We start from the raw sequence: 18,225 nt of genomic DNA, 5'->3' as shown, positions 1-18,225 counted from the left end.
TTTTAAACACCTTGTCCTTCCCCATCCCTCCCAGAAATCCTCTTTTTTGTTGTTGTTGTTGTTTAAAATGCAACTTTTTCCTGATTTCCAGCAATTTCCATTTACAGTTTTCTCATGTTCATTCCCATGTGAACCTAAATCTTGCTTTAATAGAGTAGCATTTAGGCAATGTGCCCAAGTATTTGAAAATTTAGAAGTTTAACAACTAGAATTGTATCTTGTGTTCACCTGTCAGTATTCAAGCAGCATGGAGTACCAATCATTGTATACCAGGAATTGCAGGACAACAAAGAGCTATCAGGCTTATCAATGCAGTATTAAAAATAATCAATTTGAATTTTCAGTTGCTTTCGTGTTTTTGCATTTTTAGATTCAAAGTTCATTATGAGTGTAAATCTTCCTCTTTGAGTCGCATCATTTAAAACTCTTTTTACAAATATGTGTTTCCATTTACTTATTTTACTATATGATCATAAGCCTTAAAAGTAACAGGTAGAAGAGATGAGGGGAAAAAGTGATCGTGGTATGTCCTGGCAGCTGTGTATTCAGTTCATATACGTAAACACCTTAACAAAGAAATGTAGTTTTGCCTTTTTAGTTAATATTCAAATGTCTTCAGCTGAAAACTGGAAGATTTTATAGACTTCAGGGCTCTGTATAAAATCTTGAAGTAGGATTTTTTTTTTTAAACCACTCTACTAATTTCCAATAGATTTCCAATCTCAGATAAAACATTTTAATCAGTTTTTCCTTTTGTTAATCTTTTCCTTTTATTAGAGTTGATCTTTGTGTTCTGTATGTGATTTGTCAGTCATGGGGAAGAATTAGCAATATCATTATGTACCAATTCAGTTAATATCTCTGCTCTTCACAAAATGTCTTAGGCTGAATATCATGTTAAAAGCCTACAACATTTTTTTCAATTTTCATGCTTTAAAAAGTCTTGTAGCTTCTGAAATCTAAAGTGGTGGTGTCCAACCAGAGAAGGGCAGGTCCAGCAAGCTCTCAGTGAGTGCTCCAGCAGGCTCAGCATCTCAGGTGACTTCACCAAAGCAGTAAGGCAGCAAGTGACCAGTGCTCGACCTCCTCTCAGGCTCAGACCATCTTAAAAATTTGGTTCTGCTGTGTTGTTCCACTGCTGTCCTTGCTATCATATTCAATAATCTCATTTTTCACCAAAAAAGTATTGTCTTGCAGTCCTCATGCTACCTCTGGTTTCCACTCTGAATTTTAAGTCCAAGAGATTTTTGCATGTTTCCAGAACTGGGTCTGAATCAAAATTCAGCCTTCTCAGCTTTTCCAGGTTTCTTTTCCCAGCTGTGTTCTGCAGTCAGCTCAGTCCCACTTTTCCAGATTTGTTAACCTTTTGCCCTATAAATATTCATTGATGGAAATTTTTGTTGTTTGGCTTAGGTTTCTGATCATCAGCAAATCGAGGCTGATAACGAAACCCCACTGCCAGCGTGCAGAGGAAAGCATTAAATCACAGCTGTGCTCCGTGCTGCTCCTGCCTTTACCTGCCCCTACCGCATGCCATTACACTTGATTTCTCCGATGTAACGTGATCCTTGTACAAAGCCAAACTAGGTTGTCGTAAGACCTTTCATTCTCATGCCTTTCTTATCTCTTTTCCAGCTGCCTTTTCCCCAGTTCAAAATTACTAAGATGCAAAACTCAGAGTAAAAGGAGCCAGGGATAAATATTGGCAAACTGGATTTGGATCGGATAAATGAGGATATATATATATGTGTGTGTGTGTGTTTGTGTTATCCTCCTTCCCTTTAGACTCTTATTTTCTGTATTTCTTTATGTACTATTAGCTATCTTGGTTATCTCAATACTGTAGAAAGCCAGCAGTGACAGTCATGGCTGTATGTAGTCTCTCCTGTTGTCTCCTGCATTTCTTGATCATTAGGCAAGTGCTTTGGGACCCTGCCTGCAGCATCTCAGGCTTTTTTGCCTTTTGGGGGCATCTCGGGGGCAATTCTCCATTTCCTTGAAGCTGATTGTTTAAAAGCTAGGCAAAGTAATCTGGGCAAAATATGCAATTTTTAGTAATTCCCACTAGAACACTTTCCTTCTCTTAAATTTTAGTGTAAAACAGCTATTATCGCTAATCTTTGTGTTGGATTAAGTTTACAGTGAGTTAAGCATGGAAATTTTTCACATTTTCCAGCAAATTAAAACATTCAAAGGTGATAGAGTAAAGTAAGTTGCAAAATTGGAAGGTGCTGCTAAGTTCAGGTCATTAAAAATAATATTGTGCCTGTAAGAGTCTTTAAATTTATTGGGAAGAATAGGATTTTTGTGAAATAACGGAACATAAAACCCCAACCAGATACGTATTTATTTGTCTTGAGATTCATAAAACTTTAGGATATTTATTTCAAGTTTTTTGTTGTTGCTGTTTTTTGCTGCCACATGGACTGAAAACTTTCTGCTTCTATTTTTCTGTCTGAGTAAAACCTGAGGATTCTTTGCATTCAGCCTGGTTGTGTTCTTTCGGTTTTGATTTTGTTTGTAGTGTTTTTTTTGCCTGTAACAAAATCAGGACTTGCAGTTAGAGTGTGAGTGTCCTTGTCAACACTGCAGTAAGCAGAGGTCAACCCAGAACAGGAGAACATAACTTACATATTCATAGTTGCATAAATTGCCCCAAAAGAAGGTCTCTTATTATATATTGTCCATTTGAATGCTTATTGAATAGTTAAGTGGGCACTGTGAAGGCAGCAGCTGTTGTTTTTTTGTTGTTGTTTTTGGTTTTTTTTTCCTCTGACAGAAATCTTAGCGTAATCTCTCTGTGTGACAGGGACATGGGTTCAATGCCTAAAGAAGGAATAGTGACATCATGTATCAGGTGAAAAGGAAGAAATCTTTGAAATATTCCATTCACCTATGCAGATATGCTGACTAGGGACTCAGCCTTCCAACCACAGGTGCAACTTTATTTTATCATCTGGAGGGGGAGCGGGAGCTGACAGAAAAGGGAAAGTTAATAAGTTTCAGAAGAGATTTGGGAGGTTTTGGAAAAGATGAAACAGCTCTAAGCAGTTAGCCTACTGAAGGTAGGTTTTATAATGGTATGGAGAAAGGAAATGGGGCAGGCAAATCATGTGAAAGTAAACTTTAATAAAAACTGATGTGGTTTCCTTGAACAGCTTAAAGGGTTACAAAAAAGGATTTGGGGAAAAGCAATATAGCAAAGCAAAAATCAGTGCTAGGGAAGTCTAACTTAGTTTAACTGGATGATCTGTAAGGTCCCTTCAAACCTGAGCCATTCTAAGCCCACAGATGCAGCCACCTGAAGGAAAATAAGGTGTGACCTACGCTTTTGTCAGCCCAGTTTTCAGGGAGACTTTTGTCATGGCTGGTTGTGCTATAGGAACATTTGGGAATCTTGGCTCGGATCACTCCAGACTGCCCTGAGCACAGCAGTAAAAATATTCTAAATGGCTTAGTCTAAATACAGCGAAGCTCAGCCGGATGGATGCAGTGGTGCAGTGGTCCATGCCCGAGAAGAGACGAAAATTGCAGGGAAGACAACATTTCAAGGGTGGAACAAAGTCCTACCATGATGACTGGTGGAAGCAGAGCCTCCAGCTTGGTTTCTCCTCTTCACTAGGGTAGGGTTCAGCGAAACTGCTCGACCTCTGCCACCACATGCCTGCAGAGGTGCTGAGCCCCAGCTGCACTGCAGCACTTGTAAACAGCCGAGCTGCACCAAGCATGGTATCATCTGCACAGCAGACGATACGCCGTAGCTCTGGGGGGGAAAAAAATCAATCCAAGAGGCAGCATGTAACTACCACGAAACACAGGGCCTACGCCAGACCCCTGCGGCCCCGTGAGGGCAAACAAAATGGGTCAAATGCAAATACACTCCTAGGAAACAAGAGGAGAGCACTGAAAGCAGAGCAAGAAGAAAAAAAGAATGAGGAAGGGCTGCAGCAAAACCCCGCCAGGGCTGCGTCCTTGGGAGGCTGAGCATCTCGAATCCGCCCTCCTGTAATGGTGGCTCCTTCCCCTCAGTGCCAATCCCTTGCCAAAGGGAACTGTAATTTTTATGAATGCCTTGAATTGCAGCCAGGTAATTACCTTCAGGAAATTTTCATTTTGCTAAATGTTAATCCATAGAGAGAAAAGAAGAGAAGGGGGGAAAAAAAAATAACAACACACACAACCGAGTTTAATAGCATGATAAACAACCATCTCGATTTATAAGCCCTATAAAGGAAGCTCTAGGTGTGATCTTCAGGGAAATACTCCATTTCTGTAAGTGCTAATCCTAGGAGAATACTTTGCCTTTGGAGGATACACACAATGTCCACATATGAGATCCAGCACACTGAATTTTGTTCCTGCACGGCCCAAAATTAGCTCTGAGCAGCATCAGCTTACTCTAACAGTGCTGGTTGCCAGATTGTTGCTTGTGTCTTTTGAAGAATCAAAAAATAACATCTCTGCTGAAGAGGCTGTTTCCTCAAGCTTACTTTAGATTTGTTTTTACTTCTACTATTAATTTATTTTCTGCATTTCATTTAAAGTGGCATTTACAGGTCAGGGAGCATTGGAAAGGTTCCACTTGGAAAAAACAAAACAAACCAAAACAACAAAACAACACCAGCAAACATCTCTCTGCCTTTGTTTATTGAGCACTTTCCCGAAGATTTACATTCTTCACATCTGTTGACTTGCCATTATAGTTTTGATCTTGCATGCAAAATTGATACAGCAAGACAAACATTCTCCCAATGGCTGGAGTAGGAGAGCTTATTAACAGCTCTGTTTTTTGTTTTTGTTTTGTTTTTGTTTTTCCAAAAGAATACTAAAACAGCCTTTATTTTTATGATGTCACAACTAGTGGTGAGTTTGACATTATCACATTAACTGCTAATGTATAAATGCAAAACTAATGTACTAGAATTAAAACACTGTATAATGACCTTCCCTTGGTTCAGCCATTAAAAAGACATTAATTCCCTTTCTTGCAAGTTGGACCTGATGCAATTTATTCATCAATAACCAGTTTATGTGTTTTTGGATGAATATCTGTGTTTATGTTCTGGAAAATTATTCTGACTTTGTCTTTTGCAAAGTAAAAGGCGTCAGCACCTCAGGCACACTTGTGCAGCCTTTATTTTGTTTAGAAGAGCAGTAGCCAGAGCAAGGAAGTGGAGTGTCCCTCATTCTAGCTTGTATTTAAGTACTTGTGCTGGCCAGCTTTATCCAGCGTTGTGTGGTTCAACATACCCATTTGTAAAATTAGTATATTACCCATCTCACATGCAAATTGAGACTTAATTAACAGATGTTTGTAACTGCTTTCACATCCTCCTAAGAATCACACTATGTGAGTGCAAAGCGGTTGTTGCTGGGAGATGGAGAACAACACTGGAGCAAAGGCTTTATTGGAGATGGGAAGGGGGTTAGATAGGGTTTTCTGGTGCTTTTTTATTTTTTATTTTTTTTAGCTACTTTGGTACTTTTTTTAAAACTCTTTGTTTTGAAGTTGGTGGGGCAGAAGATGGCAAAAAGCTATCTCCCATATAATTGCTGCATCTCTCCTCCCCTTCCTCACCCCCCATGCACCAAGGTTTTACAGCCTTAAAAAGCAAGCTTGGAGCTGAACAAAAAGACTGCTAGAACAGCAAGAGGCATGTCGCAGCACACTTGGAAGACAGCAGCTGTCAGGACACAGGAGCTGAAAATGCAACCAGTACACAGGCTACAGGAAAACTTGGCCTTGGGCATTTTGCTTTCACTTCCCTAGTTGTAACCCTTCGCATCCTGCAAACGATTTTTAAAGTCAGGGGAGCACAAAGGGAGGAGAAAATCCTTTGTGAATTGTTTCTGAGGATTGAAAACAGAAAAGCAACTAGTAAATAGCTGTGTGGGTCACGGGTGTGACGTGCAGGCAGTACCGCTTTTAGACAGCTTGGCTTTTATCTGATTGTAAGCCCCGCGTTTCCTCATACGGGAACTGCTGCCGACCCAATTTTAATCAGTTGCAATTTTGCCTTTACATCTAAATTAGAATAACTTGGATTGAACAGGAAATGAAATGAAGCGCCTGATCAAAAGTGTTTCTGTAACATGGTAAATCTCTTGCTTTAGTTTCCTGGAGCATCTCCAGTCTGATACTCCTCATTTTACCCAAATGTTGCTGGAGATAAAACTCTAATGTATTTCACATCGGTCTCCTGATTGCAAAGTTGAATAAACAGTTCACAAACCATATAGGGAAGTCTCCCTGAAGACTTCTCTCTTTAAAATGTGTAAGTACAAGTATTATTGAGGAGACTGACGCTGAGTGGGAACTTTCACTTCCATTGTCTCAAATCCACCTTGACTTGGGAGCAACCAAAAATATTCCTTCCCAATGGCTGGGCAGTGGCCTGCATGAGAGGAGCTGGTGGTATCAGTTACTGCAAGTAAGCAGACACATATTTGGCACATGCCTCAGCAGGGACCAATATACCTCCCGGCCACACCGAAGTACATTAGCAGGACAGCACTTGATTTGTGGCTAAAATCTGATCTGTGACCCAGCAAAGCCTCTCCCCAGCGAGCTGTTGCTCCCACACTTTCCACCTGTACTAAATCCAGTTGAAATGAAAACAACTGTCTACGAGCTTCTGCTAACATCTGTTTCCATGCTTGTTGTCTGAAACAAAGGCTAATTACCACAGCTCCTTTCTTCAATATTTTCTTCTGCCTTCGCCAGTTGTCTTCAGTCTTGATATCTGGAGCATAAATGCCAAGGCTGAAACGTGCATTCAATTAGAAGATGACTCTTGACTGACCTACATAACAGTTCATTCATGAGATAATGTGACCTGCAGTCATAGAGATAAAAGTCAGTTGATTGAGCTGGGCTGGCTGTGTACACTGCAAGCTCTCCAGTGATTGAGGAATCAGCTAAAATTAGACTTACGCTCTACGTTATCGAGAGCCTTTCAGATCCGACTCTGTTTCGGTAATATTTCTTTTATGAGATGGGCGTATAATTTGTCACATTGTAATCCTTTAATGCTTAACTTTATTAGCATGAAGTACTTGGGTATCAAATAAAACGAGCAATTAAGTGATTTATATTTAAGGTCTGCTCTCAGTTCAGGGCTTAGGTAGGCAGCCTCCCATGAAGAAGGGAGATCGAGCACAGCATTTACCACTTCCTTTTGGAGAGCTACAAAATGGTGCTTTCAGAGCTGAACCTCCTTGTGCATGTAAATCCGAAGCGACTGTTACAGTGCCACGAGTTCACACGTGTATTTATATTAAGGGTTATTGTCTGTCTGTAGTGAACAACAGGATTTTTTTTCCCCCAGTTTTTCCCTATTAGATTTACAAAAGGGTGAGCTCGCTGCAGAAAGAAGTTCACCAACAAACGAATGGTTTAGGCGTAACGATTAGGGGACGTTTTTTGTATTACTAAGCCACAAAGGAAGCTCAGATAAAGGTTGTAGGTCTGACAGAAACCTTCACGAGCATGCTCATAAAGTAAGACGCTTCAAGAGAGGGTGCAGCTGTCTCTTCCAGACCGAAGGACTGCGAGGTATTTCAATGATTTTCTTATCCTATCCATCGGATTGTCTTAAAGATCCATTAACAGAATAACGTGAAATTATCTGCTGTCCTCGGGGGCAGAAGTTCCTCTTTGTTTTTTTTATTCCCCTCTGTAAGTGAGCTGGGAGAAGCCTGTGCTCTGTCACACCGAGCCCTCAGTTCCTCTCAGATGAAGGCACTTCAGGGCTGCCGGGTGCATGTTGTAGGAAGGAAGAGGGGACATTTTGTACAGGAGACCGTGTGCGCTTACAAAGCCGGTCAGAGCATAACACTATATAGTTTTTAAGGTTTTCTCTATTGTCTCCTGTTTTTTTTTTTTTTTTGCTCTTGCCTTTAAAAAACACGTGCCCATTACGGGCCATTTTCTTTCCTTCTCTTCAATGTGCTTTTGTTTGGTTTTTAACTTCACGCTGCCACCATTCTGATCCTCTCTCGGGGAAGGTAAAATTAATCAAAAAGCAGAGGAACATGCTGTCTGTCCGTCCTTCAGGAGGGTTGCTGAGAATCTTTTGTGAGTTGGTTTCTTTGTTTTGGATGCTTTTTGCTTTAAACGGTATAACAAAAAAATAAGGAAGTGACTACATGGACAAGAGTAAAAACGCTTTTAATTTAAATTTTCACTTTGCACATCCTGCAGTGCTTTTGTACGATCCAGTTCTTTCTGCTACATCCATGTGGTTTGGCTTTGATTAGTAAAGAAATCATTGGGTACGCTGGCAGAGGGCAGTTGATTTTTGTCCCTTAATTTTGCAGGAGTTTTGGTGGTTGAGGCAGACCACTCAGTGTAAGATGAGGCTGAATTTGCACAGGGCCCAATTAGTGTCCGTTACCTTTGCTGTTTTCACTTCATTGGTTGAAGAGTCAGAGGTTTAATTAAGCAGAAATGGGGAACTAGAGTTAATGTTCATTATAACTAAAATAAAAACAGCTGTTTACCTTACTGAAGCCTTGCGAGCTAACGTCTACAAATCTTACCCCGAGGAACACCATCCCTGTAAAACATGCCTTTCCTGCTATCCTCTGATATCATTTTACATACTCATTTTCACAACATTTCCTAATCAGATTAATTAACACATTAGGGTATAATTCTTATTGTCTACAGAAATTACTTCAATTAAAACTATTAACATATTATCATGATTGTTGTATTATTACATCTCGCTTTGTTACTACTCAAAAACTACCCTAGCAAACCCAAATGTTTGAAATTAGCATAAAATTGGCGTGTCTACAGTTTTCATCTTAACTGGGGGATAAGGTAATGTTAAACTTTTTGAATAATCTGTTTTTCTCTGCTCGGGTTCCTGCTATGAGAACAGATGAGAGGGACTGTCCCACATGATGAGGCTAAAAAGAGTTTGTCTTGATTAGGTTCTGCCATGCCCAACAGGAACATGACCACTGTGCAGGGACATAGGAAAGCATCGAAAGCACAGAGGAGCACAAGACAGTAATGCATATAAATTGGATGTATTCATGCTGAAAATTAGTAAGGGTTTTTTTAGGGGGAAGGGGGAAATGTGAGTTTTTGAAATGGCTGTCTAGTGGGAGGAGTGAAAGCAAAAGGCATGATGTTGAACTTCATTACTCTCAGAATCTTCTTACAGGCTAGGTGAAATGTGCCATCTGTGTAAAAGCGAAAAAAATATTGTTAATGTAATTGGAATCTTAACACTGTAATCAAGGAATTATAACTAGTCTAGATCTACTTATTGAGAGAAAAGAAAGGATACCGTTACGGGGGAATAAAGCTTCAATACTGATACATTTAAAATTGATATACACACATTTCCAAGGACCTGCTCCTTTGGGAGGTGTTTTGCTCACCCTTTCCCCTTGGGTCGGGGACTTAATTTTTGGAGGTGTGCAGCGGTTATAGCGGGTGGTCTGCTTCCTCCATCCCATGAGCATTATGATTCTGATGTCAATGGTTTCTTCTTCCTCAATCCAGGCTCTACTTCAGGCTGCTTTTATTTTCTTTTTTGTGTGTTTTTACAACTTGCACTCTTCTTTGTATTGCAACACCGCAATACCCCTGAATACAGTATGTGTGCAATGCCTTCCATACTTTTTCTTTCTGCAGGCTTGCATTTCTTCAGCTAACTGTTGGTGATTTTTTATAGCCCTGAGGTCCTGAGTGTCACTCTGTGCCTCACCTAATACTAGCCTGTGCCTCTGCTCCTCTGCACTGTGTCATGTCACCTCTTCTGAGGCTGTTACACCATGTCTGTGCTCCTCTTTACTGTGTCATTATTCTGGCATCGTAAATATTTCATACTACACCGAGTGACTACTTGTTACTACTGGCTGTATAAAAATTGCAGTGAACCCACACGATTATGTGAAGATAAGCAAAAGTAAAATAAATTAGGCACTAACCACCTGGTCATTAAGGAAAACCACTGCTACAGCTAACGCAGCTAAAACAAAGCTCGAGGCTGGGCTGCACGAGTGCAGACAAGCCTGGCGTGCCTCGGTTCCAAGGCTGTGCAGGCTCAGCACAAAGCCTGTGGCAATACAGTATTTACTGGGCTACAGGCCTTGAATGTGATGAATGAGATCATTATTTGGGTTTACCCATATTGGCCAGGGACCAATCTTGGTGACACAGGATGTCCTATCTGGTCTTCAGTTCCTATCAACACCTTAAACAGCTGAAATGGAAAAGGAACGCTTCACCTTTACACAACAGTCCTATATTGGCTTACTTTTAGCAGACAGGTTGAACAGAAAGCAAGAAAGTTGATCTAACTGAGGTAAATAATTGCTGCCATTCTTCTAAGCCATATGCATTCTATTTGTCTCCATGATATTGCTGTGAAAAAGCTGTTATCCTCCTTTACAGATAGATAGTATTTATCTACCGTTGCCCTAGGATGCCTCTGTAGCCAATGGAGAGACATTGCTACCTCCGTTTTAGTCCACCTGAAGTCTGAATTACCCCCTAAATTGATTATTTCTTTTCACAGACTAAATAGGAAATCCTGGACACATAGATTTAATAAATCTGAGCCAAAGAGATTAGAGATTTGTCTACAGCAGATGAGTTTCAGAGCTCGTGCTTTCACAGCTGTTACTGGTAACTAGCTTAGCTTAAATTTGTTTCATGTATGGTCTATACAGGCAACCGACGTCGTTTAGACCGTACTGTTATTATACCCCAAATGAGGCATGTCCACAGGAAGTCTATGGCTGAGCATGGAATTCGATTCTCATATTTCAGATGAGAAGATAATGCCCTAATCAGTTCTCGTCCATGTAATGCGATGTCACTGGCACTACTAAATTCTTTTCAATGCGGCTTTCACTCCAAACTGTTAAACCATCTGCTGGTGGCAGCCGAAAAGATGACAATATAATAAATTACTAGAAAAAGTTAAGATGCCTAACATCTGCTCTCCACCAAGCTCGAGCATCTTCCCCATATCGATGTTCTGTCATTTCATGACACAGTCAGAGAAGATGCCTGCTCTGAAGATCTTACACATTTAAATCATTTGCAGCTGGACCTGTGTTCCAGGCATCCATCCTCTATTGTAAATTTTTGGCTGAAGTGGGCAATAACAATAGAAAAGGGAAAAGGCAGAGGGAGAAAAACAAATAGTTTCTTAAAATACCCTTTAAAAATTCCCAGCCTAGGTAACAGTTTGTATCTACTCAGTCTTCATAATGATTGATGAAGAAATATTTAATGGTGGCAAGGAGGATTTTGCAAGACAGAAATAGAAACTGCTGCCTCTTCAGAGCTGCATGACTGTGTGTCCCGGAATTATGTGCTGCATAATATTTTAATCAAATAATAGTTTGCTTAGTAGTGTGGACCACACTGGTTAGCACAAACAATATGTAAAAATATTCTAGATAAGATTATGCAGCTCTGAAGGTACTGGTAGGCAGGCACTGTTGAGAAAATATACACATAATATTTACTTAAAACATTCCTGGAGCCTCCTTTGGTGTTATTAGTCTGTCATGAAAATCTGCAAACACACACTTATCAAAAACTCACAGCAAAACACAAGGCATTTAGTGAAGTCAAATACAGAGTGGTAGATGCCATAGCAGAACACAGTTAATGGTTGAGCAGTGACTTAACTTTACATTCAAGAGCAAACATAATTAAAGCGGAAAAAGTCCTGAACCAAACGTAGGAGATGTGTCCTGCCTGGAATGCAAAGATGAGTCTGGATCCCATCCTACTGCTCCTGTCTCCTGAAGCAAAATTGCAGGAGGCAGAAGTTCAGAGTGAAACCCAGTTAAAAAAAGCATAGTGAACCACCACAGTGTGGATTGGTAATGTTCTCCTCATTACTGTGATAAGAACCTGCACAAAATGATGGCCTGGAAGGCTCATAAAGGTTGGTATGGCAATAATTTGGGGGATTTTCCTCACATTAGGTAAGCAACATCAGTTGATTCCTTGCTTCCTTCTCTGAGTTAGTTCTAATCTAAAAAAAAAAATCCTCCCTTTCTCTTTTAACATATGATTTGTTCATGTATAATAATTGATTTTTTCTAAGTCCCTGACTGCTCTCCCATAAGCTGCTAGGGCCACAAGGATGGGAGAGGGATGAGCACTCAGTGCACATCCCTCCATAGCAGACCTCTCATTTTAAGCCAGTTCAGTGAAATTCCTCTGGAGCAGAATCTACTTCCTTACATTAAGCAGAAGGATGATCCTTGTAAATAAACAGGAAATAATGTAATTTAGTTACAATTATTTATTAAAAAAAATGCAAAAATAAATAACATAAACACTTAAATACTACAGTACCCATCGCTGTATAGAAAACCAGCTGGGTTTGACCCTGCTGATATCTGTCTGGGATGTATTCCTACAAGTTCTGTGCTGCCACAGATCTCCTATCTATCTGTCCATGAAAATATGTTCTTGCATGTCTAGAATTAGAAAATGTTTTCCCCTGTTTTTTTCCCTTTAGCAGTATAGTGCATCTTTTGCTCTGCTACTTCTTCTTACTACTTTCTATCTTGCCAGTAGACCTTTGGGTCTCCCAGTTTGTGTTTCCTAGGTCCAGCAAGTCAGCAAGCTATGTTTTTGTTTGTGACTTGACAAACACCAGCTGAGACATGGGGGCAGTTGAAATCAGGAGCCAGTAGGCTAGCAGTGAGAATGTAAAGTTATAGAGCACCACAGGCTGTGGTTAACTTGAGATTCCTGCCACCAGTGGTGAAGTGTTACTGCGCCAGCCTGGAGAAATGCTGGGGGGTTGCTCAGATGACCTGGTGCATTTTGTATGGACCAGTGCTATCTGGAAAAGGTGGGTGAAAAGCCCCTATACAGGCCTGATTGATGCATCAGAACCTGATGGGCTACAAATGCAGAGAATGAAGTCAAACCTGTAGCTGTCTCTGGCTTATCCCTTTGTGGTGGCCAGCTGTGACTGCTTGGTTTTAAAAGGCTGTTAGTTTTCACACAGAATCACAGAATTGTAGGGGTTGGAATGGACCTCAAGGGATCATTGGGCCCAACCCCCCTGCCAAAGCAGGTTCCCTACAGCAGGCTGCCCAGGTAGGCGTCCAGATGGGCTTTGAATATCTCCAGAGAAGGAGACCCCACAACCTCCCTGGGCAGCCTGTCCCAGTGCTCCGTCACCCTCACCGTGCAGAAGTTCTTTCGCGTGTTGGTGCCGAACTGCCTGGGCTCCATTTTGTGGCCATTGCCCCTTGTCCTGTCCCCACAGAGCACTGAAAAGAGGTTGGCCAAATCCCTCTGTCTCCCACACCTCAGGTATTTGTACACATTGATGAGATCCCCTCTCAGTCTTCTCTTCTCCAGGCTGAACAGACCCAGGTCTCTCAGCCTTTCCTCATAAGGAAGATGCTCCAGGCTCCGTATCATCTTTGTGGCCCTCTGCTGGACTCTTTCCAGGAGCTCCCCGTCTTTTTGTACTGGGGAGCCCAGAACTGGACACAGTACTCCAGGTGAGAGGAAAGAGTCCTTTTCTTTTTAAAGGTATTCATGGTGGTGTATTTTTAGAAGAGGGTGTGAGGCTGGTGTATTTAGCAGAGAGCGACAGGGTCAGTATGTACATCTACTACATGGGAGAGGTGATGTTTCTAATCACGCTGAGGCAGAACAGACCTCCCAAGAAAAGCAGGGTGAGGTTTCTGAACAACTTAAAGGATTTTCTTCAGAATGGTCATTAATCAGTCATTAGAAAGTGATTGCAAATGCCATTACTTTCTGTCCATCTCTAGTGTTTCTCGAGCATGCCCCTGAAAGCCAGGCACCAGTCTGCAGGTTTAGCGGTAATTTGAATGCAACAAATTGTACCTGCAAAGCACAGATGTTGAAAGCTGAAAATCTGAAGGTGCCGTATGTTTCCTGTAATTGAAAGCAGGTGCCCTGAAGGAAGCAGAGATTCTGTTTCACTTTATGAAGTATCTAGTTGGCAGAGCTGGCAAAAAAAATACCCTCTAAAGCTTCATTCACTGGGACTGGATAAAGCAGATTAAAGCTGTTGTTTTCCAGTAGCTCTAAGGGGCTCCAACAAAGGATTGAGGTCCTATTGTGTTGGGCACCATAGACAAAAGGAATAAAGTCCCTATCTGCGGAGTTCAGAGTGCTGAATAAATTGAACTGCGTGTGTTTAAAGGATGGGATGAGGGGAAAGAGCGTGATAACCCTGCTTTATACAGCACTGAAAGCTGGGGCCAGCATCTCCAGCATTTTGGGCCTATTCCACCTCGCCCCAGGACAGATGCTCTATCTCAGGTGTGCTGAAGTGGATGCACGTTAAAGTTGTCCCAATTCTGAGTACTTCTGTCATCATTTCAGAGATTGCTCGGTGTGATAAGCTAGCTATCAGCTGCAATCTTTTGCCTTGGTCATTGCATACAAAGACCCCAGGCCTAAAAATGAATAAATGTTATGCAAGTTTCTCCTTCCAAGGATGACCTTTGGGAAGCAGCCTGTGATGTGAAGCCTGAAGGATTATGAACGTTAAAGAACTGCCTGGTGTGTCCAAACTGCAGCTCAGTCTGCAGATTTCACAAGGCTTTAGAGCGGGCTTTTTTAGTTTTAAGTCTGTGCCTCAGTTTACCGATGGATGGAGGTAAAAGCCCCGAGGATCCTCCAGACTGTTGAGTTGATTTTTGTGGGTTTTGTTGTACTTCTAAGACAAGTAAGAAATGTTATTACCCTGCTGAATTCAAGCTGAGCACAGCCTGTGGGTGTAGGTTGTATTTTACTTAAGCCAAAAAAGAAGAAAAAAAAAAAAAAAAAGGAAAAAGGAGAAAGGAGAAAAAAAAAAAAAAAAAAAAAAAAGGCAGGAAAGCACCCCAAACCTTCAAAATTTATTACTGCTTCCAGCCAATTTTGTAGTGCTTCTGGTTTGAGAAGCCAGAATAATTTCCGCTCGCAGTCTGCACTTCAGTAGCTGTAGCAAGTGCAGATAGAGCAAACAACTTTGATCAAAACATTTTTCAGCTCTTTCTCTAACGAAACAGCCAGAGCCTGGCACGGTGTCATTGTGCAGTTATTTCATCTCCCCAGAAAAAACCTGTGTCAGGTTCTGAAAGTGCTGACTGACCTGTGTGCACTGGGCTCAAAGCTCTCGGTCTGAATCTTCAGCCAGCCTTTAAGGCTCTGCCACGCTTTTACAATGTTCTTTTTCTCTTTGGATTGTCCACTTTTTTTTCTTTTTTTTTTTACTCTTCCTTCGGTAGTAGGCAGACATTTTCTAGGAATTTTCTTCTTTGCCTCTCAAGCCACCTGAAAGAAAGAAGAAATGTCTTTTGTCCACATGGTGACAGAGATCATAAATTTTGCTGGGAAAATTGAGAATTATGTTTACTGCCTTTAACTAATGGGCAAGATTAGATAAAAATAAAAATAAATAAAATAAAAAAATATTCTTCCAACTGAAACAAAAGGCATAATTTCCAATAGGTATTTTTCTTTCTTTTTTCTTTTTTTTTGACAATCTTGTTTAACTGACTTAATATGAGATCTCAGTCCTAGCCATGATTTTAAAAACTACGGATTTAGTGTGTACTGAAATGACTGTCCCACCATTTCTCTCTGTATAGCTTCCTATACATAAAAGGTCAAAAATGTCAGTCAGACCATACCATTTGGCATGAAGATGAATATAGAAGCTAAAGAGGATTTAAAAAATACATGATCTGGCATTTGAAACAGGGGACTGGGCTTTGAGTCCTGCTTTTATTCCTTTATCTGCCAGTGACCTAGCACTTTGTCTCTTACAGGGTGTATTTACAGATTTTATAGTCATTTTGTCGCAGCGTGTGTCAGTGGAGAAAGTCCTGCAAGGACAAAGTCAGATTTTCAGCAAGTTGGAGAACTCTCTGGGTGATGCCACCACTCTTCCCAGAGGCACCTGTGTGCATCAAGGGCATAAAGTAGGGTTAGTGCTCTCCATGCCTCACAGACCCTGAAAGAGGAGTCTGTTGACCCTAAAATCCTCTAATGTCAAAGGACAGGGAGGTGTCCTTGGCAGGGCAGCCTGGTCTCCTTGTTTCTCTTCATTGACTGTGGAAGGAAGGGAGGGTGGCTGGGTTACTAATGGGGCACTTGATGAGGTCTCAGTGAAATCAGTCTGAGCTTTACTGCCTCAATTTTTCTGTCCGTGAATCGTAGGTGATGTCGCACAGAGGAATTGTGATCTTACTACTGTGTTCGAAATGCCTGGAGGAAAAAGGCAAAGTTAAAAGAGAAGGCAGTATCCTGATCAGTGTAGTGTGTGCTCTAAAAAGTGCAATTTATATATTGCCTGAAAGTAGGGCACAAATACATACCTGGACATACACAGCATGCAAGTGAAGCACAAAAAAATAAATGAGTACTAGATGTCTTATGAACCATGTTTCTCTATGAAATAATACTTTAGGTAATGTTGTTAGGCATGCCTGGAAAGTATTTAAATAATTCCAGTTTGTCTTGGAAATATCCATTTTAATACATGCAGAAAAGGTAAGGAGACCTTTATTTAGGATGTGACTATTTTGCAGCAACCGGGCTCTGTGCATAGTACCTCTACAGTTGTTGGCTCGCTGTTTTTAATTGTTTGCTTTTGCTTTTTGCATTAATCTGTAATACATATATATATGTATATGACTTTATTAAGCACTGTGAAACAATAAGCAGGTATCAGCAGTTAGCCAGCCTGCAGAACTGACCATCAGTTTTTCTTATAAACATTATAACAAATGACAAATTTCCAAACTTCAGAGCTTAGCATGAAAAGAAGCCTGTTTGAATAACCCATGAACATAACATGAATAATCTTCATGTCAGCTATTTGTCTTTTTCTGGAATCGCACAAAACTCCCTTCTGACAAGTACAGACTTTCTACGCTTTCAGTGCCATGTGTTTTACATTTTCCTTTGTCCATCTTGCCAGCTGTTCAGCCCTGTCATTGGGTATGAATTGTAGGGAAAGTATTAAAGTAGTCAAAAAGATGGAGGCTGTCACGGTGATTAGGTTTTGGGGAAATCTCATTGAGAAAATCCAAAAAGTATTTCTTTTTAATGCTGTTGACTCATGTGGCTTGGAGATGATTTGTAATTTTGAGGTATTCACTGATAGTTTTTGGATTTTGAAGCACATCATTATATCAGTTGTCTTGTGGTGTCTGACCATTTTGCCAGGTTTTTAAGGTGTTGAAAAGGTGTAGTTGAGCCTTTGGAATTAAACTGGCAAACAGCTGCATGTTTTTAACTTTTCTTCCTTTTTTTTTATAATTTAGACTCCATATTTGGATGAGAAGTAGTTCCTAACTACACATTTAGCATTCACTCGTGGAGTTTGCATTGTCTGCAGTAACTTCCCTTAGAGAAGCAGACCTAAGAGGTCTGCAAATGGTTGATTTCAATGGTGCCCACAGATTCTGCACTGAACTCCAAGTTACTTGTAGAGGACTTTAGGGGTTTGTTAAAAGTGTTCTGTAATTTCAGCCACTGCTGTGGGGTGTTCTGGATGACTTCTGCTTTATACCTATATGTTTGCATATCCTAGAGAGTGCTACTCTGTAAGAACTTTTCAAATGCATATTACCTTGTCTTTATGGTCTTTATTGTGCATATTTAATATCAGCTGTTATAGTAAACAGGAATAATTTCTGTGTGTTTAAAGTATGAGCTGAGTTTGCAATTACGTATAACCTATATAGAGATTTTTCTTCCATTTTCTGGTACAAATAAATCAAGTGTCTACTTTCTTAGGATGCCTACATCATCAGCCATGATAAACTGCCCATCATTCATTTCTACACCCAGTATGTTGCCATATCTAGAGAGCAAAATTCTCAATCCCTAATTGCTGTGAACCATCATTTGTAGTGAAGCGGGACAGGTTTTCTCCATGACATCTCAGATGTTCTGGTGACATTTTGCCTCTGTGTGTAGACGGTTCATAATTTATCGCAACCTAAGGACTTAGATACTCTCTGTCCTGTCACATAAGACTGATCTGCTGCTGTGGTGCATGAGATAAGGTTGTACTGGCCCAGAATTCACTTTTTACATACGCTCTGATATTTCAGTGTCTTCCCGTCATGATGTCAGTTCAGGTCTCCATTGTCAGTTCTCATTTTTGTAAAGTGTTGCTAAGTGCTCCTGCTGTTGGTAGCAATAGGATCATGTGCTATACCCAGTTGGAAGGTCTCCTAGAA

The 18,225-nt window shown here is 40.7% G+C and overlaps 1 protein-coding gene across 13 annotated transcripts in view; it reads left to right on the top strand.

The window, feature by feature from the left end:
* Positions 1-18,225, top strand: part of CELF2 (CUGBP Elav-like family member 2) — a 558,673-nt gene that overhangs the window by 348,925 nt on the left and 191,523 nt on the right. Inside the window, exon 1 of one of the 13 annotated variants that reach the window (XM_068670067.1) lies at positions 7,396-7,555. The exons of the other annotated variants lie outside the window; for them this stretch is intronic. The gene's annotated coding sequence lies outside the window, so the exon portion shown is untranslated. Of the gene's footprint in view, positions 1-7,395; positions 7,556-18,225 lie in introns of those variants that run through there. 13 annotated transcript variants of the gene reach the window in all.

The sequence above is a fragment of the Anas acuta genome, chromosome 1 (genome assembly GCF_963932015.1).
Source record: "Anas acuta chromosome 1, bAnaAcu1.1, whole genome shotgun sequence".
Taxonomy (NCBI): Eukaryota; Metazoa; Chordata; class Aves; order Anseriformes; family Anatidae; genus Anas; species Anas acuta.
Note: the sequence above shows the minus strand (reverse complement) of the source record. Positions and strands in the feature narration are given on the sequence as shown.